Genomic DNA, 15,612 nt, shown 5'->3' on the forward strand with positions numbered 1-15,612 from the left:
TAACTTGCTTTTGCACTGTCACACTCTCAAAGAGAGCTGCATGCTGTCTACAGGTGATCTACAACCACTTGACAATCTGTGGGACTGAGAACTAAGAGGGCTAATTTGAAGGATACTGCAAGACCTATCTGGAATAATTTTGTAATGTAAAGTTTGTAAAGTATTTTGGACAAAGGCGCTTGTTTTTCCTCAATGGGATATACTAGAGTGGATTTGTGGAGACTTGTGGATTGAATTTCTGAAGTCAAACCAGAGGAAAGGACTGTGAGAATTGAAACTTTGGAGTGAGTAGCTTTTTAAGCTTGGGGCAACAATCTTGTGGGGTGGGTAGGGGAAGGACAGGCGGAAGGGGGAGGGGAAGAGGTAGATGGTATCTGGCTACAGGGTGAAATGACTTCTCTGGGGTGAAATTCCTTCAACGTAAATTTTTGTTGAAGAATGCCACAGGGGAGTGTTTAATCACTTTAATTTTGAGCTGCCAACAAGAAAAACAAACAAACAAAAACAAAAGAAAAAAACACATTAAACAGCTCTATGTGCCCTTAAAGGATAGACCATCTTGTGGTTGAAAGAAATCTGCTGCACATGCTTTGTCTTGCCCTGCTGAATTGTGGATTGAAAAAAATCTTCTTATTGTGTAGTCTCATCCAACCGCCACCCCATAGTGCGCCTTTGTTTCTCACTGAGATGTACAACACCACTGTTCAGATGGAGGCTTTGACCCAGATATGGACTGACAGTGCCAGCAACAAAAATTCCTCTCTGCAACTACACAACTGCCCAAAGAATGACAACTTCAAATATCCACTCTACAGCATAGTGTTTAGCATTGTCTTCATGGTGGGACTCATCACCAATGTTGCAGCCATGTACATTTTTATTTGTTCACTGAAACTGCGGAATGAGACCACCACATATATGATTAATCTTGTGGTTTCTGACTTATTATTTGTACTCACACTCCCTTTGAGGGTTTTTTACTTCATCCAGCAGAATTGGCCATTTGGCAGCCTGCTCTGTCAGCTCTCTGTCTCACTCTTTTACACCAATATGTATGGGAGCATCCTGTTCCTAACATGCATCAGTGTGGACCGCTTCCTTGCCATCGTACACCCCTTTCGTTCAAGGGGTCTCCGGACCAAACGTAATGCCAAAAAAGTATGTGCTGCTGTTTGGGTTCTTGTGCTTTCTGGAAGTCTTCCAACAGGCTTCATGCTGAACAGTACTAACAAGCAAAAACAACACAATAGCCTGCTTTGAAAACTTCTCCTCAAATCAGTGGAAGAGCCATCTGTCAAAGGTGGTGATCTTCATAGAAACAGTGGGGTTCCTTATCCCTTTGATACTAAATGTGGTTTGCTCTGCTATGGTGCTCCAAACTTTGAGGAGGCCGCAGACTGCTAGTCGGGGTGGGAAGCTGAACAAGAAAAAGATCTTGAGGATGATTATCGTCCACCTCTTCATCTTCTGCTTTGTTTCATCCCCTACAATGTCAACCTTGTCTTCTACTCACTGGTGCGGACAAAAACTTTGGAGGGCTGCGCAGTAGAATCAGTAGTTCGGACGATATTTCCGATCGCTCTGTGTATTGCTGTGTCCAACTGCTGTTTTGACCCCATCGTCTACTATTTCACCTCAGAGACAATTCAAAACTCCATTAAGAGGAAGTCTCAGATAAAACTGTTCCTTTGATGTCAAGTTCTCTGAGGCTTTGCAGTCAGAAACAAGCTCCTCTCTTCAGTTCAGCCTGAGGTCCATAAAGAACAAGATGTTCCACAATGAATCTAATGTATAAAGACAAGTATTTGGTTTAAGATCTCTCAGGGCAGTAAGTAAACTATGCCCCTTTAGAGGCATTTACCTCTCTTAAAATCATCCTTCAGCCCTGTACTAGCACACCTGTTCACAATGGAATTATATCCAAACATTTGGAATACTTAACTGTGGAGTAAGAATAATACATACATGCTGTAAATCAACTGGAACTTGATTAAACTAGACCAGAATCAGAACTATATGTGAATTTACTTACATTTCCAGAATGGTAAGTGAATGTGAAAATAACATATAATCATTATTTAAATAAACCTACAAACAAAATAGAATGATACAATTGTATGCAATGCCACACGTAAACATATTGACTGCCTAAAATGTCATAGTATTAACAAGCTTAACATTTTTGTTGGAACTTTATATAATACTGTATATTAACTTGCACTGACATTGATGCTGTCGTAATGCACATATTTCTGTTACAAACTTCATTTGATAATAAAGTTTTCAATTGTAAGTAGAGGTGTTTATTTACAATAAATTATTATCAGTTATTATACCTGTGTAATGTTCTGCTCAGAAAGAACAATAGTCTGCAATATTACAGTTGCAAAATTTAAATGTCATATTTAAATTTGTTTAAACTGATACCATCTATACATCTCCATAAATGTACTGCTGCATTGATTTGAAATATGTTTTCTCTGTGTTAGTGATTTATTTTAATATTGACAAAGAACAGTCCGTTGACTCAATGCATTGTAAGAAGATTGTTTTTTTTACCACTTAAGGTGTCATTATCCGAATAGTGAATCAGATGTACTTTATTTATTTTTATTATTTGATACAAGACACATTTAAGAACCAACTGTGCTTTTTCAAAGGTTTCTATGCTTTTATAAATATTTAATCTGGTGCAGGTAAAACTAATGTGAGGTTTGGGGTAAAAGAGTCTTTAAGTAATTATCTAAAGTAATTATCTTTAGTCAGTCAGTTAGATTCTGTTGTATCTGAATTTTCTAATAATTGATAACAACATTTATCTTCCATTTAAAGGAAAAGTTCACTCGCTAAATTTAGTATTGTATGTTATGCAGTTTTTGTTCCCATACAGTAAAGGATGAGGGCAATCCAAAAGCGTAATTACATATATAATTACTATTTTTTTAATCACACATACACACACACACACACACACACACACACACACACATATATATATATATATGTGTGTGTGTGTGTTGTGATTCAGTATATATCACATATACTTCATCTTAGTTTTCTGAAGTCATAACATTTTTCATGTTGTATCCTTTGAATATGAGAGTGCAAAGAAGGAAAAAGGTATATTTGTGATTGACCAGGCCTGCATTACAAGAGATGCTGTGAAGCACAGCAGTTGTCAAGAAAAAGGCTTGGCCATAATAACTGTTAAATATCAAATCTCAGTGTTTTTATTTTCATCTGTCTTTACATGAGAGATTAGCATGTTTATTAACACGTACTCATGGTGAAAAAGAACAGCTGAACAAGCAAAGCAGTAATCTGCTGAAGTTATTGATAGAATCTTCAACGCTGCAAGATTAGGTTTCCCCATCACCCCTGACCCCATTTTGACAGCACATGTGACAGGAACTGCTCTCAACATTGGCTCAGGTATGCGAAACCAAAATGAAGCTTGCTTTGAAAGCTTGTTTCATGAGTTGAGGCATTGTGTGTGTGTTGTTTTTTTTTAGGTTGTTGACTCTTCTGACACAGTCATTACTGCAAGCAGTAAAGTTGTATTAGAGTCTTACAAAAAAGTAACATCAAGTTCATTTTATTTAAAGTATATTTGTCAGGTATACTGGTGTAGTAATTATACAAATTCTCTTCTTTTCCCTTCTTGGGACTAAATTGTCATCACTTTAAGTTTATTAAAGTATGGCACTGAGTGCAACAGTTGTAAACGGTAGGTACTAAGTGTTTTTAGTATAGAAACTATACAGTAAGTGAACTTTTTGTATACTGTTTGTTTATTAGCTGTATAATTATAGACAGATTTTTAGTTTATGAAAAAATTGTCTGAGTAAACTATAGTTTTATATTTATATGGTCTCTTAAACTGGAAGTTTCCAGAAAGTATTATTCAAAATGTACTTACATAAAGTAAATAAATAAGACATATAATAACTATAAACAGTATACCTATAATTTCACTTAATTGCAATAATAAAGAAAGAGTTAGAAACTAGTTTCCTTACTCAACGTTTATTATTGCATTATTACATTTAAAGTAAAGTAATAAGGTAAAGAAAGGCTGTGCTGTATTGTGAATTAATGGCTGAGGGTGTTGTTAGGCATGATGTGAAACAGTGCCTGTCCCCCTTCAGCCATGATGCATTTATGATACAGCACTGTCTCAAGTAGCTTTTTTATAAAAATTTTAATAAAAAATTCTTTGATTCAGACACAGCAGCTGTGTTTTATTCATGATACAGCATAGCTATGACCACTTCACCCAGCGGTTCTGTGTATCACTGTGCAACACCCTTAGCAACCACTATTTGCAACATAATCACTAAAACAGCAGTAAAACTGTTTCATGTATTATGTATTTTTGCTAAATTACATTTCCCTATTGTATTTAATGAAGTATGCATTTTGCATCTTTTATGTTTAGTTTTCAGATCACACCCTTCCCCGTCTAATAAACGTTTCTCATGCGGAGATATGTTGATGTGTGTGTATGCATCTGTCTGTAAAAGGCTTCAGTTTCCGATGAGAGAAGGCAATGTTACAGTCTTTATTGTTTTTCTATATATTATAGGTACAGTATATATATATATATATATATATATATATATATATATACTGTATATACATAATGTGTATGTATATATCCATATGATTATCAGTTTACACTATAATAATGCTTGTAATCTTGCACTATGCCGAATCAGTCTGTTTTGAAACAAAAGACGCCAAAATAGACATTTTCTCATGCTGAGAGATAAGCATATGTATGTGTGTGAGACAAATATAATAATTGGTGTTTTTTTAAAAGTGTTACAGCGGTAACACAGTGTTTCTGTGTGTGTGCTGTTACACCCTAGTACCAAGTCTTCCTCACTTTCAACATTTTCTCAAGTTCGATTACACATTTTCTATTAACAAAAAAGCACCATAAAGAAGTCCATGTGTCTTATTACTCTGTATTTTTACTACAAAGATTCTAAAGCTTGAAGCATAACATCGACAAACAGATTAAAAATAGCTAAATATTGTGCCCTGTGTTGGAAACTTGTTTTAGCTCTTTTTAAGAAAACACCAGGAGATTCTTGGTAAAGCAGGAGTTCGTTTTTATTTCATTGCTGTAATCATCTGCAAGAAGTCTTCAAGAAATCTTTAAGAAAAACGTCAAGGAATCTCTAAAAAAAAAATTCAAGAAATCTCCAAGAAAAAATCCAATTAAAACCTAGCACATTGAAGTTTATATGTTTCAAGGGGAGGAGTACAGAGGAGTACACAGTTGTACCTTTTGATTAGCATTCACACTTAACTTGGGAAAACCTGCCAGATGTTCAGTAACTGAAAGACAAAACATTACTGTCTCAGGGCTTGGACTTCCTATGCTTATATTGTAAATTACAATATACTTTCAGATTGGAAGCTGAATAACTGTGACGTCTGTTTCCTGTAGTCCATTTCCCCTGTAGATTCATTCGGATGGTTTCTTTGTCCTCATGAAGCTTGTTCATGGAGGTGAAAAATTTACATCAGGGTGCTGCATATGAGACTACATGGCATATACAAGTACCTGAAACATAAGAAAACAAAAAAACAGCAGACCAGCAGTATTCATGCATAGACATTTTTAGACTTCTTCTGGTGAGTGGTTTAAATTTTGGTGATCGTATAGTGGTTTTGTTGACCTAGTCTTAGGTCATTTCACACCTATAGACCAGTGAGGTAAGGATGGATGGGGAAAAGCCTATGAGGAAAATCTTCACCTCAGGGGTTGGCCCCCGAGGCCTGTTGCATTCGGTTCTTCCTTGGGTTCCTCACTGGTCTATGTGTCCTAGTCTATCCCTGTAGATAATTTGTAAACTTTAGTGTGAAACATCTTCATCCTCCAATGAAACATCAGTCATAGCAAACATCATAACATAATAGAGGATGGGTGTAATTGGAGTGAGCTGTAGCATATCTTTGAAGGCTGTGAGTGTACTTAACTAGTGTACTTAACTAAAAACCTTTCAGCGTACTCACTTACAGTTTCATCTTTCTTCTGCATACAACTTGTGACCTTTGACATATTTGTGACATCAGCTGTGTGATTTCTGCTAACGACATTGTTTTGCTAATTAAATTCAGTAAAATTTTCTTCTAAATTCAGTAAAATGTGTGCGGGCTGAGGATAAGCTCTGGGATATTCTCTCTATATCTTTAGGCCCTAGAATTTTTGCAGTTGTTTGGACCTGGACAACAGAAAAGTTGGGAGGAACACTTTCAATTCCCTCAATTCCCTGAGATCTTCTCCTAGCACCACATACCTTCACTGAATCTACAGACACTTCAGTTACTGATGTGATGGCTATATCAATTGCTTGCGAATCAGGATAAATGCTATCAGGCTGACTAACTTCCACATCAGTTTGCGCTGAGATTTTTGTGTAGCTAGTGCTAAGCCAAATTCTCTGTGGCAACAGATAATGCCTTTCACATTGTTCTTCCGTAAACATGCTCCTAGAACCTTTTACACTCCTCTACAGACCAAGTCTTATCTGGTTGGAGCTTTTGTCTAACTTTCTCAGTGATTATAAGGTGCATTTGCATGCCTAAAAGTGATTTGAATTTGCTATCTGAACACAAAGGAGTTGTGAAACTACCTTTTTCAGTTGTGAGAATCAGTCTAGCATTCTTTTTTAACATTTTGTGAGATTTTTTGTTACTTACACAAATAAAACATTAAACGTCTCTTGTTAACACAGATCAACTATGGTTAACCTTCTCTAACAAAATAGAGGATAACACAAATGTTAGCACGCAATGCCAATCTTCCCTGTTGGTTTAGAGGATAACAAATTCTTCCCTGCCTAAAACAGAAGATAACACAAATTAGCATGTAATGCCAATCTTCCCTGCCTAAAACAGAGAATAACAAAAATTAGCACATAATGCTAATAAATTTTCCTTAAAAATACATTTTTAAAGGATAACCTAGTCAACCAAACCCTACAGCTTTCTGTTAACTCTTCTCTTATGGCACAGAGGTGTACATCTACTGGTCTGTAATGGTTCTTTGGATAGAGTTACAGTCACCAACCCTTGGTTGTACTGAAAGATTCAGTCTGGACGAAGTCAGATCTTTGTTGAGCTTGAAGTTTCAGTCTGGATTCAGGTGAGCAGCTCTATCCGGGTCACAGTGAAAAACCTAAACCTAGCACAGTGAAGTTTATATGTTTCAAGGGGGAGGAGTACATAGAGGTGGAGACCATTAAAACAAAAGTATGCAAATACAGAACAGGACCTTAGCCCAGAATAGGAAATTTCCAGATCTGTGATCTATTTAGCATCCTAGTGTCATTTAATTTATGCATAGGTGCTATTAACAAAAGACACAGTTGTACCTTTTGATTAGCATTCACACTTAATTTGGGAAAACCTGCCAGATGTTCAGTAACTGATATTATATTAACAAAATATTACCATATACTTTCAGATTTGAAGCTGTGTTTAACCTTTTATAAATTTGTAATACAACACCTGTCATTCAAATATGGCACATTAAGATATACTGTACCAGGTTTTAAGTATAACTATTTATGTATATATTTATTTATTGGGTGATTTTTCACCATTAATTGTGTTGTATTATTTTTTTACTTTTTTTGACAAAGAATATAATTTTTTTTAATAACATAGTGAACTATTCACATGCACTTAACATATGCTTAAACTAGTACTAACAAATAAAATTTATGGCATCTACGCAAGACAATGAATCTCTGTCAACAATTTTTGAATTTGGCATGTTATTGCATTTGAGACTGAACACATAAATAACATATTCATCATGTCAAAGAGACAAATAAAAGTGTATGTGTGTGTGTTTGTGTTAGTGTTGATTGTGGTTGTGAGGTTTCAAACCCTATCTGAACTGCATCCGGAGCCTTGATTGCATGTAAGCTACAGTGACTGCTCTGAGTAGTCTCATCTTTTCACCCTAACAGCTCTCCCCCTGAGGCCAGGACTGAGAATAGCCAGAGCATACAGCACACATAAACACACATGCAAACACACATTCACTATGTCCAACACATAAATCTCAAGCCTCTTACACCACTGCATCTTTGTTTCATCATTGGTGTAACTGAGAAGACCCTGATGTACATCTATGTGTAAATGTAAGTGTGTTTGTTAAAGCAACCAAAAGTTAGATTTATATATATATTCAAAGGCATTGCTATGCGATTGCAAAATTGTCCTGTGCATTGTGGTTGCTAGGAAATTTTATTGTTCGGATGTTCTATGTTGTTGATTAGTTGGGGTGTTAGTTGTTTTTATTCTTAAAATTCTCTTCTTTGTTAAATGCTTCTCTTGTGTGTTTCACAGTACAGACACAGAGGTAGCATAGCATCAGATTGCTCAAAACAACAGATATGGCCCACAGGAAGACAGTCAAGGACAGGAAATTAACATTATCTATGCTGCGAACAAATAAATATATTGATTAGTGAAATGAAAGAATAATTGAATAAAAAATTTATTCAAACACGTCTGATTTATAGATTTTTTAAATTATTTGGAATATTATTTTTTAAAGGTAACATTACATTCTTAAGGGCTCTATACTTACATTTTCTTTCACGAGCACACGTGTGCTCCTACTTAAATATTTGTGCCAAAAATGTACATTTATACACTTTTAAAAATGTATTAAACAATAAATTTATTTAAAAAATAGTTACAGTTTTCAATTAATACAATCACAGAAGAATAAGCTATTATGAAATCCGCATCAACAATTATTTTTTTCATGGTACAGAAGAGCCCAAATTTGGCATTACAGACTAAGATGGCATTAATGCCATCATTATATACTCTCATTATAGCAATGTTATTAAATGTTTGAAATATAAAGTTTGGAATATAGAAATATTAAACATTAAATTCTTAGTTTGATTGGTTCAAATGGCTGATTTATTTAGGAACACTAAATTTGTTCACAGATTCATCATATTAAAACAGCACTCTGTTTGCTTGGAGATGTGCAGCAGTCAGTCTGAGTTGTCTAGGATAGGAAGTAAATTGCTTTGCAATATTAGAATTTCCAAAACTTTGTAAATGCCCCAAAAAACACTTTTATAAGGTGTTTAAACAGTTGTGTGTCTGCAGTGTGTGAAAACAACTAGCCTATAATGCTATAAATCAATCCACATTTTTTTTAACAAATAAATCAAGTCTTTACAGATTTCTCCCTAAAAAAACTTCTCCCTAAAAACTTCCACTCATTTATCTGCTCTATTAGCATAAACACAGCCCTAGTGAGAAGCAGCAAGTCCTCCATTACAGATCTTTCTGAAAGAGCTTCTTGGCATGCTAAAGCTATCATTATCGCTGCCTGTTTTCACTGGTACTGCCTTCACCTGCTGCTAGAATAATCGTAAATAGAAATGTGGTACTTGTACTTAAAAATTGCATATGAAAGCAATGTGAAATCAACCACTTTCTGTTGAGTTAACAGGCTTATAACTATCAGTAGAATGTTTATTTGTATGCCAGATTTTGAGATCTTTCCTGAAAGAGTGCCAGATGCCCTCTGGGACAAATGCGCTTTGATTCATACCCTATGTTTTGATTTTAACAAACTGTAAAAGTTGTCCTTAAGGTATTTTGAGTTAAAACGTCACATACACCCCGGGGATATCAGAGACTAATTTTACCTATTGTAAAAAGAGTCATAATAGGTCACCTTTAAACCTCGTGAAATATTCATGTACTACACCAAAAATAGATTAAGTGAAAGTAAAAGTTCAGTGATATGTATTTTATATTAGGTGTCTTAAACTATTATTGTATGTACCTAGGTAAAAAAAATCATGTTAGTTTTTAAACACAGGACAAGATGTAAATATCCTTTATGTGCAAAAGCATTCCAGTTAAGTATATTCATTCTTAATAATTGTGGGTACTCTAAAGCAACATGATGGAATTGCATTTATAGGAAACAGGTATATCATTAGATATAGAATGGTTGGTACGTCATTGGGGCCATCAAGTGGGCTCCCTCTTTCATCAATGTTTCTTCAATGAGCCCACGACATCTCCAGAGGGCTCAACGGCGATACCTGGTGTCCCATGTATGTTGGAAATATGATTTCACCACTGTCATGGTGGTGTCTGGAATGTAAATGAAGTTGAAAGCAGTCCATAGGATATTATGGGCCACTGACTAGGAAAACAACATGGAAGTATAAGAAAACAACATGGAGAACTTTTTCCTGCCTTTGCGATCTGGATCTGGTGCCATATCATACCGGAATGTTATAATATATCTGATATATCTGACTTTTCTACTGCTATATAAATATAGCTATTACTTTGCAGGATTACCATTACTTTACCCTCTATATTTATTGGTGAAAACCGGTTGATATTTTCGAATCAGAACTTCTCCTGCCCTACGCCACACTCTAGGTATAATCTTCTCCTGCCACACTATCCCCATGATCATCCAGAGAAACCTCTTCTGGGGCATTTTTATATACAGTACTTTATATGAGACTCAATTTGTCCCTGGTACTGATAACGATCTTGCATGATAGACTACACTTACCACCTCTTTCCAATTTAGAGGATGAATCTTCATTTGATGTAATTGTAGAATTGAAATGTCTGTAGGAACTAACAGGTACTCTTGCGTCTTGGGTCAGAGTGTAACCTCTTTAAATGATCCTCTGGATCTTTGAGCTGCACTATTTTACCTTGTAAAGAAACTGGTCGGAAATTTGAAGGGATCATTAAAGTACCGATTAGACACAAACAATTTTTTATAGTTAACAAATAATCTGTAATGCCCCTTTACTCAACCAAAAGGGTAATAAAGTGCAACTAGGAGGGTCAGGGGGCCCTTCCCCTGAAATGCACCTTAGAAGCCAGAACAGGCCTCTGGTTCCCTGGCAACCAACTGATAACACTGGTTTATTGCTAAAAGGAATGTGGACAAAGCAACTCTAACGCCATTTCCCCTTTTGGAAAGACACATGATGTCCTCAACAATGGCCTTTTCTCTAATTAGGAAAACAGGAAAACCTTTCTTTGAAAAAATACACATATCCTTCAGGTCACTGTGTATATTGCGGTTGTTCTTGTCTTTTATCTTTGGTATTGCATACTAGTTAATATCACCTCTCCTTAGCCATGTTTGAACTCTATGAATTTGTCTTCATGTGATCTAATTGAGAGCGCATATTATAATATGTTGATACTTTTGCAACATATTCGTGTTCTAAAAATCTTTATTAGTTTGTATATCAACCTCCAGTCCAGTGCATATGCACATTATCATGCTTAGAGACAAAAAGTCCCTCCAAGTCCCTCCTGTCCCTCCATAAGTTTAAGACATCTTCGGCTCTTCAACACCCAAGAGGTGTGACTCAGTCTTCTATTTTTCTGGTCTCTTCGACAGAATGTAAATCAAGGTTGATATGTTGTATTTTTATCTCCTTAAACAAAATAATATAAATATAGTTTAGATATAGATTTCCCATATGAAATGGGGGAAAATACATTAAAGACAATTACCCAATTAGATGAAAAATGTAAACTGGCAGACACTGTCAAACGGCAATCAAGAAATTAACCAAATCCTCGAAAAAACTAATCAACAGAATTTAAATGCAAAAATTATCAGAAGTTATAATTAGTTACTTATAATTAATTAGTTATCATTAGTTACTCCTCAATATAAACTCCAGTTTGTTCAGTGTCTGATCATCTGGTCTTGTTTATGCAACATAGTTGTCAGTTTGTGTGTACTACCCTGCCTGCTTGGATTTACTCTTTTTGAATTATTAAAGATTCTTCATTGTGAACTCTGATTGTTGTGCATTCTCTCCTGCACCACACCTTCATGTCGCTCATGTCATAATTTCACATAGAACTAGAGGAAGTCTTTTGTGAATTTCAAATTGTACATAATACAGAATTTCAAAACTAACATGTCCAACATTATTCAAAGATAAGTAAAAAATTACCGTGATTTTAACAGAAAAAAAATTTAAATGCTTGTGATGGGCTTTGATTTAAATGTGACTTTATCATCACCACCTGCATTTGTTGGTTATCAGTCTATTTCAATGGTACAAAACAGATTTCACTACTTTAATAGGTTGGTATTATATATTATCGTTATTTAAATTAATGAAATTACGATATTTAACTCTTAAAGCACAAACAAGACTTATCAAAGCACAGGGAAAATTCTGTAACTGTGTTGCCTTTAATATCACAAACAGAGCTGAAGCACAAAGAGCAGACAGTGTCTAGCAAATGGAAATGAAAAACTAGTAAATGGAAGGTACACTCCCCTTCAGAACATTTATCCTTAACATTTATCCTGTTTTATTAGAACATTTAGCTTAATAAAACAGACCCACCCACATCTGTTTGGTGCCACAGAATGAAATTCCCTAAGCAGGAGCATTTTGGTGAGCAAACCCACCTTATCTGAATTTAGTTAAATACTTTATCGGAATTCAGCTAAATGACATGCAGGTTAATGGATAAAATATCTAATAATTCTAATAATCTAATAATTCTAATAATTTTAGTGTTTTACAATGTTTTTTTGTTTTTGTTTTGTTTTTAGGATGTTTCTAACAAAGAAATTCATCAAGAAGTATTTGCTAGAAATTTACTTCAATGAAAATTTGCCAGAAGGTAATTCAAGATTTTAGCTGCAACAGTTTGAAGTTAAAACTACATAATGATAGACTCTTGAGTCCAAAATGAAATTATTGGTATGCGTCCTTTAAATCTGACAGCATTTAATCAGGTCATGTATTGCTTAGAAGTCACAACTGCTCTTGTTATTTTACTCAATCAAACAGAGTGCAAGGAGAACTTTGTGTTTTGTTCATACACGTCTTTGAGGACTTCCAGACAAGGTGTCATCTGTGTGATCGAACGTTACTCACTCTGTAACTGAAATTATTTCCATAAACCCTCACTCTGTTACATGGAAATTCCCACATTAAAATGACATCAACTTCCTATATTCCTGTAGTTCACTGCTGTTCATACTGTCCATACTATATTTTGCATCTTCATAAGATGGGTTATAATTTACTTACACTGCTTATTATCAGATGGTCTGTCGTAAAACATTCATAGTTTAAGGGAAATCGCAAAAGCTCTAGGTTTTGTCCAGAGGGTGGATTTTTGTTCTGAGCATTATGAATGACATAAGAGCTAGTATGGGTGGGCTAGTAAAGGTGGGGCACCTCTTACGTCTTGAGCAATCAATCACGTTTGCCAGAATGGTTTCAGGGCCTGGATCATCTCTCATTAAGATCAGTGATGGTGTTGGCCAGTCATTTTTACTGGTGTAAAAATCTTTGTATGAAATTTCTACAGTGACTTGAGAATTGACATAGTCCTACTTTATGATACACACTTAATAATTAAACTTAACACTGCCCAAATCTCTTGATAATAAATAACTGTACAGTCACATACCCAGGTCAGCATACGCCAGCAGCAAATAGCTGAGCATCTGGCCACTCGACAGGGTGAGATTGAGCTGCCCTTCGGACCGCCACTGCCCAACATGTTCCGCTACCTGACCCCCAAGCTCATGCCACCCGGCACATCCCAAAAATATCTGTCAGCGATGATGTGGATGCCTACCTCTGCATGTCCATCTTGCTCATCACTGGCTGCTAGAGGGATCCCTGTTGGCTCGTCAGGTAGCGGAACACACCATCGTCGATCACTTTCTGCGGGCCCTGCTACGATCTCATAGCCAAGTGGTCAGGATGCTCAATCCTGTGACTATCCTGGAGCTCGTCAAGGCAGTGGAACTGGCGGATGCTGCCCAACAGTGAGAACCTGGGGAGTGAGCGCCACCGCCGCCATTTCCCTGGGGGGTGGTCCAGGAGCAACACACCAGGATTCCAAAAACCTGGGTTCTGATCACCTATCTCGAAGGAAGGAAGGGTCACCACAAAGGCCATAGCTAAGTAGCTGTTTATCCTCTTCAGCTGAGTGGGAATCCCGACCGAGATCCTGACTGACCAAGGTACCCTCTTCATGTCCCGGCTAATGGCTGACCTTTGCCAGCTGCTGAAGGAAAAACAGCTGAGGACCACCATGTACCACCCTCAGACAGACGGACTTGTAGAGAGGTTCAACTAAACCCTCAAGCAAATGCTGCGATGGGTGGTGGCAGAAGACAGAAGGGACTGGGATTTAATGATCCCCTATGTGCTCTTCGGGATCAGGGAAGTGCCGCAAGCCTTAAATGGTTTTACCCACTTCAAGCTCCTCTTTGGCCGCCAAGAGGCCTCCTGGATGTCGCTAAGGAGGCATGGGAGCAGCCGCCGGCAGCCCATCGCACTGTGATCGAGCATGTCAAGGAGATGAGGGAGAGAATCGACCGGGTCAAGCCATTAGTCTGGGAACACCTGAGTAAGGCCCAACAGGCCCAACAATGCTACTGCAACCGGGCAGCCCAACGAGAATTCCAACCCACATACAAGGTAATGGTCCTCGTTCCCACAGCCGCTTGCAAATTCCTCACGACCTGGCAGGGGCCATATACTGTCATGGAGCAAATTGGGCCCGTCACATATCATCTCCATCAACCTGGCCGATGGCTCACCGATCAGCTGTACCACATAAATCTACTCAAGAAATGGAGAGAGAACAAGGACCAGCTTTCAGCCCTTGTGTCTTCGGATGCTGTGGTTGTCAATGTCAACCACCATTTCTTGGCTGCCCAGAAGGGAGAGCTCCAGCACCTGGTCTGTTAGTTTTCTGATGTGTTCTCACCTCAACCGGGTGGACCCATGTCATTCAGCACGAGATCCGTACCGCTCCAGGAGTTATTGTCTGGCAGTGGCCCCAATCACTTTCGTCAGCTGAATGAGGTATCAGAGTTTGACAGCTACCCCATGCCTCGGGTGGGTGAGTTGCTGGGCCGACTGGGAAGGGCCTGGTATATTTTAATGCTTGACCTGACAAAAGGGTACCGGCAGGTACTGCTCTCAGAAACCACAAAAGAAAAGACTGCCTTCTCCACGCCCAGTGGCCACTAGCAATATTGAACCCTTCCCTTCCCTTCAATCAATCAATCAATCATTTTTATTTATATAGCGCTTTTAACAACACAGGTTGTATCAAAGCACTGAACAGTGTAAAGTAGAAGAATACAATGATAGGGATATATAATGACGTTGGTTGACAATTTGTTATTAAATGCAGAGACAGTCTCTGTAATCAATTCGATGATAATCGCTAGAAGTTAAGTGTCCCCAACAAAGCAAGCCAGAGGCGACAGCGGCAAGGAACCAAAACCCCATCCATGACAGAATGGAGAAAAAAAAACCTTGTGAGAAACCAGACTCAGTTGGTGCCAGTTCTCCTCTGACTGGTTCAATTTTAAACACAGATAGTGTCTTTCGTTTCTGTGCGGGCTCCAGCAACCTTCCAACGCATGATGGGCATCATCCTTCGCCCCCATCAAGCCTACGCAGGGGGGTGAAGATCACATCAATCATCTGCAGAGGGTGCTGTACAAACTCCAACGGGCTGGGCTCACGGGTGTGACGAGGGCACCTGGATTCACTC

At 37.4% G+C, this 15,612-nt stretch overlaps 1 pseudogene; it reads left to right on the forward strand.

Annotated features, from left to right (window-relative positions):
• The first annotated feature begins 236 nt into the window (after positions 1–236).
• LOC122358456 lies at positions 237–1,839 on the forward strand (annotated as a pseudogene).
• Positions 1,840–15,612: the final 13,773 nt, after the last annotated feature.

The sequence above is a fragment of the Puntigrus tetrazona genome, chromosome 15, assembly GCF_018831695.1.
Source record: "Puntigrus tetrazona isolate hp1 chromosome 15, ASM1883169v1, whole genome shotgun sequence".
In the NCBI taxonomy this organism is placed as follows: domain Eukaryota; kingdom Metazoa; phylum Chordata; class Actinopteri; order Cypriniformes; family Cyprinidae; genus Puntigrus; species Puntigrus tetrazona.